The sequence below is a fragment of the Anolis sagrei genome, chromosome 2 (genome assembly GCF_037176765.1).
Source record: "Anolis sagrei isolate rAnoSag1 chromosome 2, rAnoSag1.mat, whole genome shotgun sequence".
NCBI lineage: Eukaryota > Metazoa > Chordata > Lepidosauria > Squamata > Dactyloidae > Anolis > Anolis sagrei.
In genome coordinates this window covers 268,884,923-268,898,323 of record NC_090022.1, presented here as the reverse complement: position 1 = coordinate 268,898,323, position 13,401 = coordinate 268,884,923, and the positions used below count along the sequence as shown (strand labels likewise).

The window sequence follows — 13,401 nt, the reverse complement described above, 5'->3', positions numbered from 1 at the left end:
AGATTGGAGATTATTAACTAAATTTTTTTGGGAAAAAGGAAAATGTTTAGTTGGATATAAATATTAAGAGAAAGAAAAAGACTTAGAATAATCTAATGGAACAAGAATAAGAGGATCATAATAAGAAGGAGAGATAAAAGAAGACGAAACTTCCCAGGAATGAGAAGATGGGAAGCCAACAAACTTTCCCTAACACCTTTACCCTAAAACCTTGCCTTACCCTTAAACTCTTATCTACCTACCTACCACCCACAAACCCCCCTCCCAATCCCCACTTCTTACCTACCCCTTACCTTTCCTGAAGACCCCCATTATTTTATGTAAACAGATATTTTTAAAAAACTGCTCCATTTCTTTTTGTTTTTTTTTTTAAAAAAAAACTACAGAGCCATTTGGGGCTGGTATTCCCATCCTTCCTTCCTTCTCTCTCTGAAGGCAAGACCATTTCAAAACTATAAAATAGAGGTGTTTGAAGCTCTATTCTTTTCTTTTATCCTTCCTCAAAGGAATGGCAGTCTGAAAAACCTGAACTGGAGTTCTCTGAAATTCTCTCCTTTTTCCAAAGAACTCCATTCATCGTTTTGTAAACTGCCTTGCCTCAGAAGAGGGTGGATAAGGGAGGAGAGAAATGTGAAGCTTCAGAAGCCTCCACTTTATAGTTTGAATTGCCTTCATAGAAAGAAGGAAGGGAAAATCAGCCTCAAATCGGGATGCGACTATTATGTGAGGAAAATAAAAACAGACATTTTGGACAACCAACAATGGGGATATGAGTATTGTGCAGTGGCAACTATTATACAATGAAACATATTATATCTTTTCCCCAGTCTTGTCTCCTAAAATTTATTTACTTGGAAACATTAAAGATGGAATTTTGGACCTTGTTCATGTAAACATACTGCAAGTCATTCATGTAAAAGATGTTTTTAAATACATATATACATTATAAATGTATTCTCAATTTGCTTCTGACATGATAAGTAAATATGTAAAAGATGGGTTCAGACCACTGAATGATGCCCAAAGTCACTTGATCAAAACTGATTCTACATCATAACTACTCATGGGAGACCTTAGTATAGGTCTGAAATCAGGAATCTAAATGATCTTTTTTGGTCATAGATATCATAACTCATGCAAAATATAATTTGCATAAGTGCCTGTCTCGGGGGAGAAACTACAGCCTTTTCCCATTGTGATGTGAAGTACAAGGATACAACAGGGCAGGCTGAATGCTCACAAATGTACAAACAACCCATCAAGTGCCAGTAGTTTTGCTTGTTCATGAAACAAGGCAATAGGTGCATGCCATTTTCCAGTAGTTAGTTCCCAAATTTAAGCACTCAGAAGAATGCACACATTATCTATGAAACCAGCCCTGAGTAGCATGATATTTTGTGGCAGCTCAGGGTGAGGAAAAAAAATATGCTTTCTTGTTTACTGTGCAACGATGAACCAAATCTGGATGTGTCTCAGGGTATTGGAAGAGACAATGCTTTGATGGCATTCTTCCAGGCTAATAGTGAGGACAATTGGTTGAGATGCTGTGAAGAAAGCTTTGCCACAAGCTATAACCAACCTGGTTTTGTCATATTGGCACGTATACTGATGGTATTTCACAGCTGTATTATTTCATTGCTCCTCCGAATTATTCTGCTCCAAATTCAGTAGCTGTAGACTATGTATAGGGAATGTATATCATGTGCCCTCAAGCCCCATTTTGCAGCTACTAAATCCACTTGGTAGATGTCACCAGTTCCTTCCTCCCATTTTATATTTTGTTCAATGTAATTTAGGAATGATTTTCTGCCTGAAAACGCATCCCAAATTGTGTTCAGATATGGGGAGTTCCCCCCCCCCCCCAAAAAAACATTAAATCCTCCCCAAGCCTTTATTTTCAGCCAAATTTCAGGCAAAAGAAGTTGAGCAGCATTTACAAGGTATGGTATCAGGACAGGTGGGCAAAACCTATAGAGGAAGGCAGAAGCAAATAATTGCCCTCCAGCACTGCTCAGTTGCCCACCCCTGCTGTAAATCCTGTGCAGAACTTGTAGCATGAGACATTATTTCACATAATGTCTCATGCTACAAGTTCTGCACAGGATTTACAGCAGGGGTGGGCAACTGAGCAGTGTTGGAGGGCAATTATTTGCTTCTGCCTTCCTCTATAGGTCTTGCCCACCTGTCCTGATACCATACCTTGTAAATGCTGCTCAACTTCTTTTGCCTGAAATTTGGCTGAAAATAAAGGCTTGGGGAGGATTTAATGTTGGGGGGGGGGGACTCCCCGTATCTGGACACAACTGGCTGCATGTCTGATTAATGTAACTAATTTGTGTTGGTTTTTTTAAAAAAAGAATGACAGTGAAAATGAATACTAAATGTATATTTACTGTTAGTAATATGATAGCACTCCACACTAGTGGGGCATCCATCTTCTTGGAGTGACTAAAATAAAGTGCTAGGCATGCTTATTTGAGGATAAACACTGTAAAAATAATGTTAAAGGGGGTTCCAGCATAACCCGATGTTTTTAAGCACAATTATATGAACACAGTTCAGAGAACAGAGTGGGACCTTCCCCTACTATTAACATGCCTAAGGACCTCATCACACTTTACTGAGGCACTTTAAATCCAGTTCCTTCTACACTGCCATATAAAATACAGATTGTCTGCTTTGAACTGGATTATATTACAGTAAAATTCCCTTAATAATGGAACTCATGGAAGGAATCTAGCTCTCTAGATGCATGTTTCACCTACCTTCTCCTGGGGGTTAGGGTGAGTCTCTCTAGGAGTTTTCTAGGTCCTCCAGGCGATTCTATGGGAACCTCTCTAGGAACTTCTAGGTCTTCCAACTGAATTTGATAGTATGGTGGACTGAAAAGTGAAGTCATTTAATGGTGTTCATTCATATCTGCAGCTTCATCTAATCATGGTCTGGCCAGGAATGTATCCTTTGCAGTAAGTGAATTATTAAAGAGGAGAGGTTGAAGCGATATTTTCTGACCAACTGCATCTGATCACAAAACTAAGAAATTGTTCAAGTATATAGTAAAAAATTTACTCTCCAAAACTTTTGAAACACTATCTGCTATTTCCCTCATCTTTTCCCACTTCAGATCTTCCTCTCCCTATGTTCTTTGCAGTTCTCTTGACAACATCTCTCCTGTTAGGCCAGTCCTGAAGTCTTGAATTTATACCTTATGCCTCTGCTCCTCATATCTAATCTGTCATCTTGTTGTGCCAATTATCCTTAAACCCTGTCTGCTCTCTATTATTCTCTCTGAAGTAGTGTGGAACATAATGTCATGGCACCTCCTCCTCAATGCAGTGACAATATTGCACTGAATGTTAAGATCCAGTTTATTTTTGCCACATTTCTTTCACACTAAGACTTAGGGACTGTGTTTGGTTGGAGGCATCCAGCACAATGGGTCAGGATAACAATGTGCTCTCATGTTGAATCCACTTTGCTCCACGCCTGTAACTCCTATACTGTATAAAAAAGAAATGTGTAAAGAAATTACTACAGAGCCATATGTTTTATACCCAAAAGATAACTTGGCTCAAGTCATTTTACTGCCTGAAGCAGCACAGTATATGATACCCCGTCCTCAAATTATATAGCAGAAATAAGAGGAAATTATTGGAGGTTTGGAACATTTTGGAAATTGTAGTTCTAACTTTTTGTTCATGTCCACACAATTATTTTGTAATAACATAAACATACACACACATTCTCTTTACCTTCTTTTAATAACAGAAAGCATTTTAATATTATAAAAATTTACATACATAACTTGACTCCTCTTGTGTTTAGATGGTCCAAGAAGCTGGAGCACAGTTACAAAGCAGTAGGTATCAACAGCATAACATTTTAGACCATATCTTCCCAACCTAGTGCCTTCCAGATCTTGTCATTCTATAATTTCCATTGTCCTCAAGCAGCATGGTCATTGGAATATGACCCAATAGGAATCCCCACATATATAGAGGAGCTTAATGTATATAAGTGTTGGTATGCACACAGATGCAGTTACTGCCCACCAGACAAGTGGAGTGCATTGGAAGTGGTCATTGCAATGTTGGTTTGCATGATGTCTCTCATGTCTGTTTTTTTCAAACCTTATGGAGATTATAAAGTTGTTGGAAAATCCTCTAAACCTTCCATAGCACAGGTAGAATATTGTCTTTAAGGAGAGGTGGTCTTTCTTCCCTCATTTGGCAGATGGTGGATGCAACTTTTGAGTTCCATGATGGCAATGGTTACAAGACACATTGAATTTCCATCCAATTCTATAGAAACTCCTACTGCATTGCTGTTCTTGCATATTCTGTGGCCAGCCACTGCTTTCTGACTTGAAGTTCTATCACTGCCCATTTTCCAAGCATGGCTAGTTCAGGGCCAGATGCTGAGTTCCAGGGAAGATGCCATGGGTCTCTCTTTGGTGACATAGCCTTGAAGTCTCCCTCTCACCAAGAAGCCACTGCTGTATAACAAAAAAAAGTGGGGGGGGGGGATAGCAGTCATTAACAAAAGTGCTTCTATAAGCATTTTAAGAATGCTGGCCCCATGAACCCCACTACCAATTTCCTTGCATGCTGGATTCAGTATTAATAATTATTGCTCTACAGGCTTTTAAAAATTGTTATTGCTTACTTATAGCACAATTTAATTTTTAGCAGCAATGTAAAAATAATCCTTTCTGCTGGTTGTGATTCCTTCACAACCTGTATTAAAGCAACAATAGTAAAGACATCCATTTAAAATATTGTCAAAGTTCTTTCTTAGAAAAACATTTGAGTAGCAGTAACTGGCTGTTTAGGATGCAAATTGGCTTACTTCTTTGTTTATAGTCAATAAAATGGGTGATGGCTTGAGTGGTTGAACAAATACATAGAAGATTCATTGAATGGTAGCTAGCTGGGAAATTGGCAGATGTTATCCAGAATTCATTGGTCCAAGTTCAGTTTCAATTCACAGTGGTGAGTAGCCACTTTATTTAGGTCCGCAAAATGGAAGGAGGAAGGGGGGCGGGGATGTGAAAGCAATTTTGAGTCTGAACTGGTTTTTATTTTTACATGAGCTTTTGTGGCATTGTGGACATGGGAGAGCATTTTACAATATAAAATAGCAGTGAATTGAAGTCTAGCAAGTCCTTTATTGGATACTTTACTGGATACAGTATAGAATTATAACACTATGTAACACAATTTTTGTTCCTGGGTTATAAATGTCATTTCCTAATTTGATTTATCATGAAAACATGGAAAAGATTTATTAAACTGCAAAAACAGTTTTGGCAGGACATCCTGCAGCACATTTTGCAATAGTTTTTCAATATCTCATACCACCACATAATACTGGGGGCAAATTGGCCCCTTGGAACACTTTGGGGATGAGGCTTGTCAAGCACCATCACATTACATTGCAGACCCCGCCCCATTGCTCCTCAAAGTGCTGAGGAAGCATTGCAAGATGCTTCCTTGGACACCACACTTGGGTAAGTGCAATTTTTACCTTTTTCTCCCCATCTAGTGGGGGAAAAGACAATGCAGCAACATGTGTTGCCACACTTTTCCCTGTCTGATGGCAACAAGGACAGGGTGCCTTGTCCTATCCCCCACATGTGACGGGGGAAGAAGGGGGCATGTGGAGCATTTTGCCAGCAAAACAGGGGTCATCTGTATGATTAGGTCCATAGCGTCTCAACCAATCCAACACAGTTTGTAACAGTCACCAAAACAAAGAATAACAACTACTTTCAAAGTAAGTACCACATAAACAGGAAATAACACTTTGAAACCCGAAATAGAAAATGTTTCAAATGTTGTGACATAATGTAATACATGTTTAGATAGAAAACATATTGGCACAATTGTAAGACTAAGTTTAATGAATTTATATTTATTTATTTATTTTATATCCTGCCTTTCTTCCCAAAGGAGCCCAAGGTGGATTCCAAATTGAGTTAAAATGCACCTGAAACAATGGATAATGCAAGTTTTAATATAATTAATCATTAAAAGAATTAACTGAATGATCTTAATGTCATATCAGAGCCGTGAGGTTCCTCAGCTTTGCATTCCTTGTTCATTTAAGGCCAGATACAGACCAAAGAATTAAGACATCCTTTCCCAGGAACATGAACATTTCTCCTACACTCTTGCATCTTTCACTAAACTTTTTTTTAAAAAATCATGATCTCCAAAAATCCATTTGGCCTCTTTCTCTGAAAGAACTATTGTCTGCCTATGCCTCAATCCCAGTTAAGGAGCAATTCAGTATATCTTTGTCCTTCCTTTACAATCATTTTATGACATTTATTTCAATTACAGATTCCACTGTTAAGTGAAGAAGGACTTACTAGACTACAGTTCACTCTGCTGCTATTTTATATTGTAAAATGCTTTCCCAGCTCCACGATGCTAGATAGCTATGGGAAAGAGTCAATTAGTACTAATACTGATGCAATTTCCTTGGCATCACAGAGCTTTTAAAATTCTTTCCAGCCTGCTTTTGTTAGATTTCTCAACTGGAATAGTTCTCCATAAATGTAACTCACTGCCCTGTCCAGTTTTGCTCTCATTTCAGTGTACTGACCAAAACTCAACACAGACCGGGCAGGAGGAACATGTGATACTCCAGATGTAGTTGGACTGCACCTCCTATCATTCTTTGTCAGTATTTATGCTGGCAAGAGCTAACAAGTCTAATATCCACTGCAAGACCACACAATTCCTACCACAATGTAGTAGATAATCAGAGATTTAGATCACCTGCCTAGTCGATTTTTAGCTCTTCTAGAGGTTAAGAGAACCACAATCATATTTTTGTTGTCACCATTTGGACACCTAGAACTGCTAACATTATTTCTGATCACATTTAGATGTGGTGTGTGGAGAGAGCTGACTTTCAAAGTAAAGAGCACATTGAACAGAGTGCAATAAATCCACAAAGGGGAGTTATTTGAAAAATTGTGGAATTTCATCAGGAAAAAAAATCTAGACCATGCCAGACTCTTTGGGGTATTGGTCTCAAAATCTAATCTAGATCCCTTAAAGAGCACGTGTCCCACATACCACAAAATTTCCATCCTAGGTCAGATGGTTTCCCTGACCAGAAACAGCTTATAATTTTGCATTGGTGAAGTGATTTTTTTTTCAAAGAAGCAGAAGCTACAGGAGCTCCTCTGACTATTGCCAGTTGTCAGAGGCCTATTATAGCTCACCTCTCAAGACGGGAGCTCTGACAACTTGGCAGCTCGCTGTGAAGCATTTGCTCGGTTCTTTGCTGACAAAGTCGCTTTGGTCTGTTCAGGCCTGGACACTATGTTAACTGCAATCTCTGTGGATATAGCTGGAAAACCTGCTTGTTCAATTTTAATGGATTCATTTCAATTGGTGAAACCCGAGGATGTGGACAAGATATTTGAAGGGATGTGAGCGACCACATGCATCCTAGACCCCTGCCCATCCTGGCTTTTAGAGGAAGCCAGAGGGGGATTGGCCGAGTGGGTAAAGGTGGTGGTTAATGCCTCCCTTCAGGAAGGCAACATCCCAGCAAGCTTAAAACAAGCTGTAATAAAACAGCTGAAAAAGTCATCACTGGACCCCACTTAATTCGACAACTATCAGCCTGTTTCCAAACTCCCCTTTTTGGGCAAAGTCTTGGAATGTGTGGTGGCTTCTCAATTCCAGGTATTCTTGGAAGACACAGATTATCTGGACCCAGCACAGTCTGGTTTTAGGCCAGGACATGGTACTGAGACAGCTTTGGTTGCCTTAGTGGATGATCTTTGCCGGGAGCTAGACAGGGGGTGTGTGTCCATGTGGGTTCTGCTGGATCTCTCAGTAGCCTTTGATACCATCGACCACGGTATCCTTCTGGGACGCCTCATGGGAATGGGCCTTGGGGGCACTGTTCTGCAGTGGCTCCAGTCCTATCTAGAGGATTGTTTCCAGAAGGTGTTGTTGGGAGACTCCTGCTCAACCCCACAACCATTGTGTTGTGGAGTGCCGCAGGGTTCAATATTGTCTCCCATGTTGTTTAACATCTACATGAAGCTGCTGGGGGAGATCATCCAACTCTGATGACGTCCAACTCTGTCACTCCTTCCCACCTCTACTAAGGAAGCTGTCCAGGTCCTGAACCTGTATTTGGTCACTGTGACGGTCTGGATGAGGGCAAACAAATTGAAATGGAATCCAGACAAGAAAGAGATACTCCTGGTCAGTCGTAAGGCCAAACAGGGCATTGGGTTACAGCCTGTGCTGGATGGGGTTACACTCTCCCTGAAGGTGCAGGTTCGCAGCTTGGGTGTGATCCTGGACTTATTGCTGAACCTGGAACCCCAGGTCTCGGCGGTGACCGGGAGAGCATTCGCACAATTAAAACTTGTGTGCCAGCTGCACCCGTACCTTGGGAAGTCTGACTTGGCCACGGTAGTCCACGCTCTGGTCTATACAGTAGTCTATATATCCTGTATAGACTACTGCAACACTCTCTACATGGGGTTGCCTTTGAAGACTGTTCGGAAGCTAAAAATGGTCCAACGGACGGCAGCCAGGTTGCTAACAGGAGCGGCGCTCAGGGAGCATACAACTCCTCTGTTGCGCCAGCTCCAATGGCTGCCAATCTGCTACCAAGCACAATTCAAAGTGCTGGCTTTAGCCTATAAAGCCCTAAACCGTTCTGGCCCTGTTTATCTGTCTGAATGTATCTCTTCTTATGAACCATCTAGAAATTTAAGATCTTCTGGGGAGGCCCTGCTCTTGTTCCCACCTTCTTTACAGGTTCGGTTGGCGGGGATGAGAGACAGGGCCTTCTCAGCAGTGGCCCCTTGGCTGTAGAGACATTAGATTGGCCCCCACCCTCTTATCGTTCCACAAAAAGTCAAAACCTGGCTGTTTGAGCAGGCTTTCTCAAATGCAATGTAGCAGATAAACCCTGATCTCGGAATAACTGGACAACGCAATTGGACAATGACTTTGGTAATAAGATGCAGAGAATCTATGTTTTATTGGTTTTATTATTTAATGAATTTTATCTATGTTAAATGTTTTAACTGTTTTATATTATTGTGGGCATCAAATTGTGCCATTCTGTAAACTGCCATGAGTCGCCCTCAGGCTGAGAATGGCAGTATAGAAAAATAGTAAATAAATAAAAATAAATAATTATTGCTGCATCATTTTTTTAACTTCTTAGTCCTCCTATAGAGAGAAGAAAAACATCAATATTGTCTTCTCCCCATGTTCTTCGCATTTCTGCTATAAGAGGAGATTGTCCCAGTGCGATTTACTCTAAATATTGACTTGATATGGATTGTAATTAAAATCAAAGGCCACCAAAAGCAAATAGAATGTATTTATTACAGAAAGTGTATGTCAGATAAACAAAAGGTGATGGATTGTACTGCCTACAATGCGATAACAAAGACCAAGTTCAACGAGGCAAAGAGGTAAGAAGTGAAAAAAGAACTGAGAACACATTCTGGCCAAGCAAGCTAGGCAGGAAGAAAAACATCTGTGAACCCTGACTATTTGTCTTCAACTTTGCTGCCCACTGTACTCATAAATGTATAACTGCTTGTGGAAACAGAATTGCACATTCTCCTTTTCCAACATTAAAGGCTTCTAAACTGTTTGGATTTGGGGACTTAGGCTTGGTTGTGTTTTAATACTTAATGGTAAATATTTTAATGTGTTTTTATAATCTTATTGGTTTGTTGGTATCTAATGATTGCCAGTTGTAAGCTGCCCTGAGTCCCCCATCGGGGGTTGAGAAGGACGGGATATAAATGTTCTAAATAAATAAATAAATACATTTAATAATATTTTGATTAAATAATTTTCAATACATGCATTTAAAAGGCAAACAATATGAAAAGAAAAAAGGAAAAAGAATAGAAAGGGATTTACATTTGACTTCCAATTTTCCTAACAATGGTTATACATCATACTATATATATTATCTTCTTCAGCACTAATATAATTCATAAAATTATTCAACTTAACTAAGCCTATGAATTATCTCAACCTATGGTTAACATATTATTCTCTTTTTTACTACAAAGAGACAAGACAATAATGGGCTCTCAATTTAACCAAAAATCTTGAATAAATTATTCTTTCTTTATAATATAACAGCTTTCCATCTTTTCCCCAACGTATCACCTTACGATTAGTCTCTTCTCTACATATTACTTCTACATTCTAAATACGCAACAAATTTATTTATAAAAAACAGTAATCTTCAACAATGTGTAATTTAAATTTAATCTATACTCAACATAGATTAAGAGTATAGTTTATATCATTTATCCAAACTTCTCTTTAAATTTAACGTAACCCAGAAGTATGCTTAATACATTTCTTTTTAATAGAGCAGACCTCTCACCCTGAGAAATCAAATGGCACACTTACTGTCTCTAGGCCAAAGAAGTCTAATTCTTTTATCATCTGTAAATATGTCTATTTGACACAAGGCATTCTGCCAAATCTCAAACATCATCAAAACTGGATATAACTCATCCAAAGTAAATAAACCTGCAGAGAGTATATCATCCCAAACACATAGTTCATCTTAATTATGAATTCTGCTAATCAAGTACCCTTGGGGGTTCCAAATCTCACTCTGTCACAGTAATAGCATCCTCGGCTGTTTCAACTATTAAACCATATATCTAGCAGTTCTCCCTTTGTAGGTAGACTGCAGTTGGGCTCAGGACACTAATTCAAAACCAACATAAAGTATTTGCAAGTTACTTACTGTATTCATTGTTTAGGTACCTCTTTCTTGTATGCGTAGAGGTACGCATTCATGACATTGCAATTATAATGAAATAGATCCTACTTAAGAAATAAGTCTCCTTTTTTATATCTCTAATATGATTAGGTATATGATATATTCTACACCTTTTTCCCCCTTCCTTTAACAAATATTCACATGTATTTATCCGCACATGTAAGCAGATGTAGCCAACAAATAAATCCAGAATGCCAGAAATATCTGGAGGTGCAAGACAGATTTCACACTGGTATTAAACTAATTGAGGAAATTAACTCATTGACACAAATGGGAAAAAATAATCAAAGATTTAATTTGGAAAAATATGCAAAGGAAAATAAATTCTAATTAGCATTCTAATCATCCATAGGGTTGCCATAAATCTAAATAGACATAATAGCAATTAACAGCAACAAAGCTTCGCTTCCTATATAGTTCAAAGACACACAAAAAAACTGTTGAGTTATATAGCTATATGTTAAGCAAACTTTTTTTGTGTTTTTTGTTTGCAAAGTCAACTAGTTGCTTTAAAAGAGTTATTATGATGATTTAGGTTGCACAGCTTTTAAGCACACACAAATTCTCACAACTACCTCTCCAGTACACGCCCTTTTTTTTAAAAAAAATGTCCTTCGTATCATGGCAATGGCACACATTTTAAATACTATGTATATAACACAGAACTATAGCTTTTTATTGGCACACATACATTGTTTGCTGAGATGAGTGATGTGCATAGTGGCAGCTAATTTCTTAACAGAAACTGTTCTTTCCACTGCCTTAAGTCAAAATACATAATACCCAAAGTCTGCCAAGGTGTTTTGGCATATGAACGAGAAAAATCCTTCAAGCAACTTTTTATCATTCTTAACAATAAAGTACAAAAACAACAATAAGTTTATATGCTGACCTTTGTACATCCAAAACCTTCTGCCTCAAGTAGTATCTTGTTTTGCTCATACATTTAAAAAGTTCCAGAGTCTTCTAAATGGTTTTAAACAGCCTTGATATAACTACTTAAGTTATTTAATGTGCTTTTAATTTGTTTACATTAATTTTTTTTACCATGTTCAATTTGTTAAATTGATTTTATTGTGCACCACTGGAATACAGATCTATTCAACAAGAAGGACATATCCCAGTAAGACAAGATAAGGAAATAACTTTGAATAATCACATATGATTTCATTAGTGCAAATCCAATGTAAAATGCAACATCTGCCTGAATTTCAGGTTAATATGGTGCTATAATTCATGTAAAAAATAAGAAAAAATACAATTTAGCATATTTATTTTAATAAAGAAAGAGTGCTAGGACCTCCCTTAAGCTATGCTACACAGCCCTTACCAATGTGGCACAGCCCATAGGATGCAGAGAAGGGAACACCTAAAATGAGTATAAACAAAGTCAATATGTCCATGCAAGACAGGTCCTGGATCCAAGTTTATCCATTTTGTTTTCTCTCTCCCTAAAGAGGCATCCTGAATTACCTCAGGAAGGCATTAATGCATTTGAATGTGATGCTGGAGGAGAGTTGTTGGATATCATGCATATTTTTAAAAGGCACATAAGTGGGTCCCAGAGCAAAACAAGCCTGAACTCCCACTAAAATCCCACTAGAATCCAGCACTGAGACTCTCATATTTTACTCATGTCAGGCAAGAAAAGATTCTAAAGCTTGATAAAGTATGAACCAGTAGGAAAAATGGATGGCCACAATGCAAGGTGATCAATCAAGGAACCTATAGCTCTGAGTTTACAGGACATGAGCAGTGCTGTTGATCACAGGATGATTTGGAAAATTCTCATTCATTGGGACACCATAATCAAAGCTGATTTGATAGCAATTAGCAAGAAATGTATGTATGCATGCATGTACGTAGTTAAGTATTTATATCTTGCCCTTTATTGTGGGATCTTAGGGCATCATGAAATATAAACAATTTAAAATCCAGATTAAAATCATAAATAATGTAAACAAGATGAGAACATATGAACCAAAACAACCGTTAAAACAAGAAGAGGCAGAGAACGGTTGTTGCAGAAAGCTGCTGAGAGTTCCACTATGCCTGACCTGACTTTGCTCTTTCCTACTTGCGGCTTCTGTTGAGCCAAGCTTCTATCGATCCCATGGTGGGAAGGACGGATGTCAGCCAGGCAGGAGGGTGGAAATGGAAATGCCACAGACCTTCCCGTGTGAGTGCACATCTCATGCAGAGCAATGTAATTTGTACTTCTCTAGACCAGCAGGGGTGACCCTGACCCATTATAAAGTTGCGGAGCTTTCCAGTCACTAAGAGCGGAAGCTAGAGAGTAACTCTGTGAAGCCAATGTTTCACAACATTTGGGTAAGGCTGGCTTATAAAAACCAGCTGTGTTTATTTTATCTTAATTTAGTTTTATATATCTCTTTAAAAGAAGTATCCCTTGTATTTTCTCCATTAGCCTCAGGCGTAAAACTACCACATTCCTACAGGACTGATTGTTATTTCTCTTTGTGTAAAATACCTACATAATCATGTTTGCCTTCATTAGACAATCGAACTGGTATGGTCTCCCATAGCCTTACAGATTGTTTTTCATATAAAGCACTGAACTCTTGA

General features: G+C 38.5%; 1 protein-coding gene across 3 annotated transcripts in view; it reads right to left on the bottom strand.

Annotated features, from left to right (window-relative positions):
• Window positions 1–3,742: 3,742 nt before the first annotated feature.
• Window positions 3,743–13,401, bottom strand: part of HTR1A (5-hydroxytryptamine receptor 1A) — a 96,614-nt gene continuing 86,955 nt past the window's right edge. For all 3 annotated transcript variants that reach the window (XR_010909349.1, XM_067464586.1, XM_060761545.2), the window contains one exon: window positions 3,743–4,495. The gene's annotated coding sequence lies outside the window, so the exon portion shown is untranslated. The remainder of the gene's footprint in view (window positions 4,496–13,401) is intronic.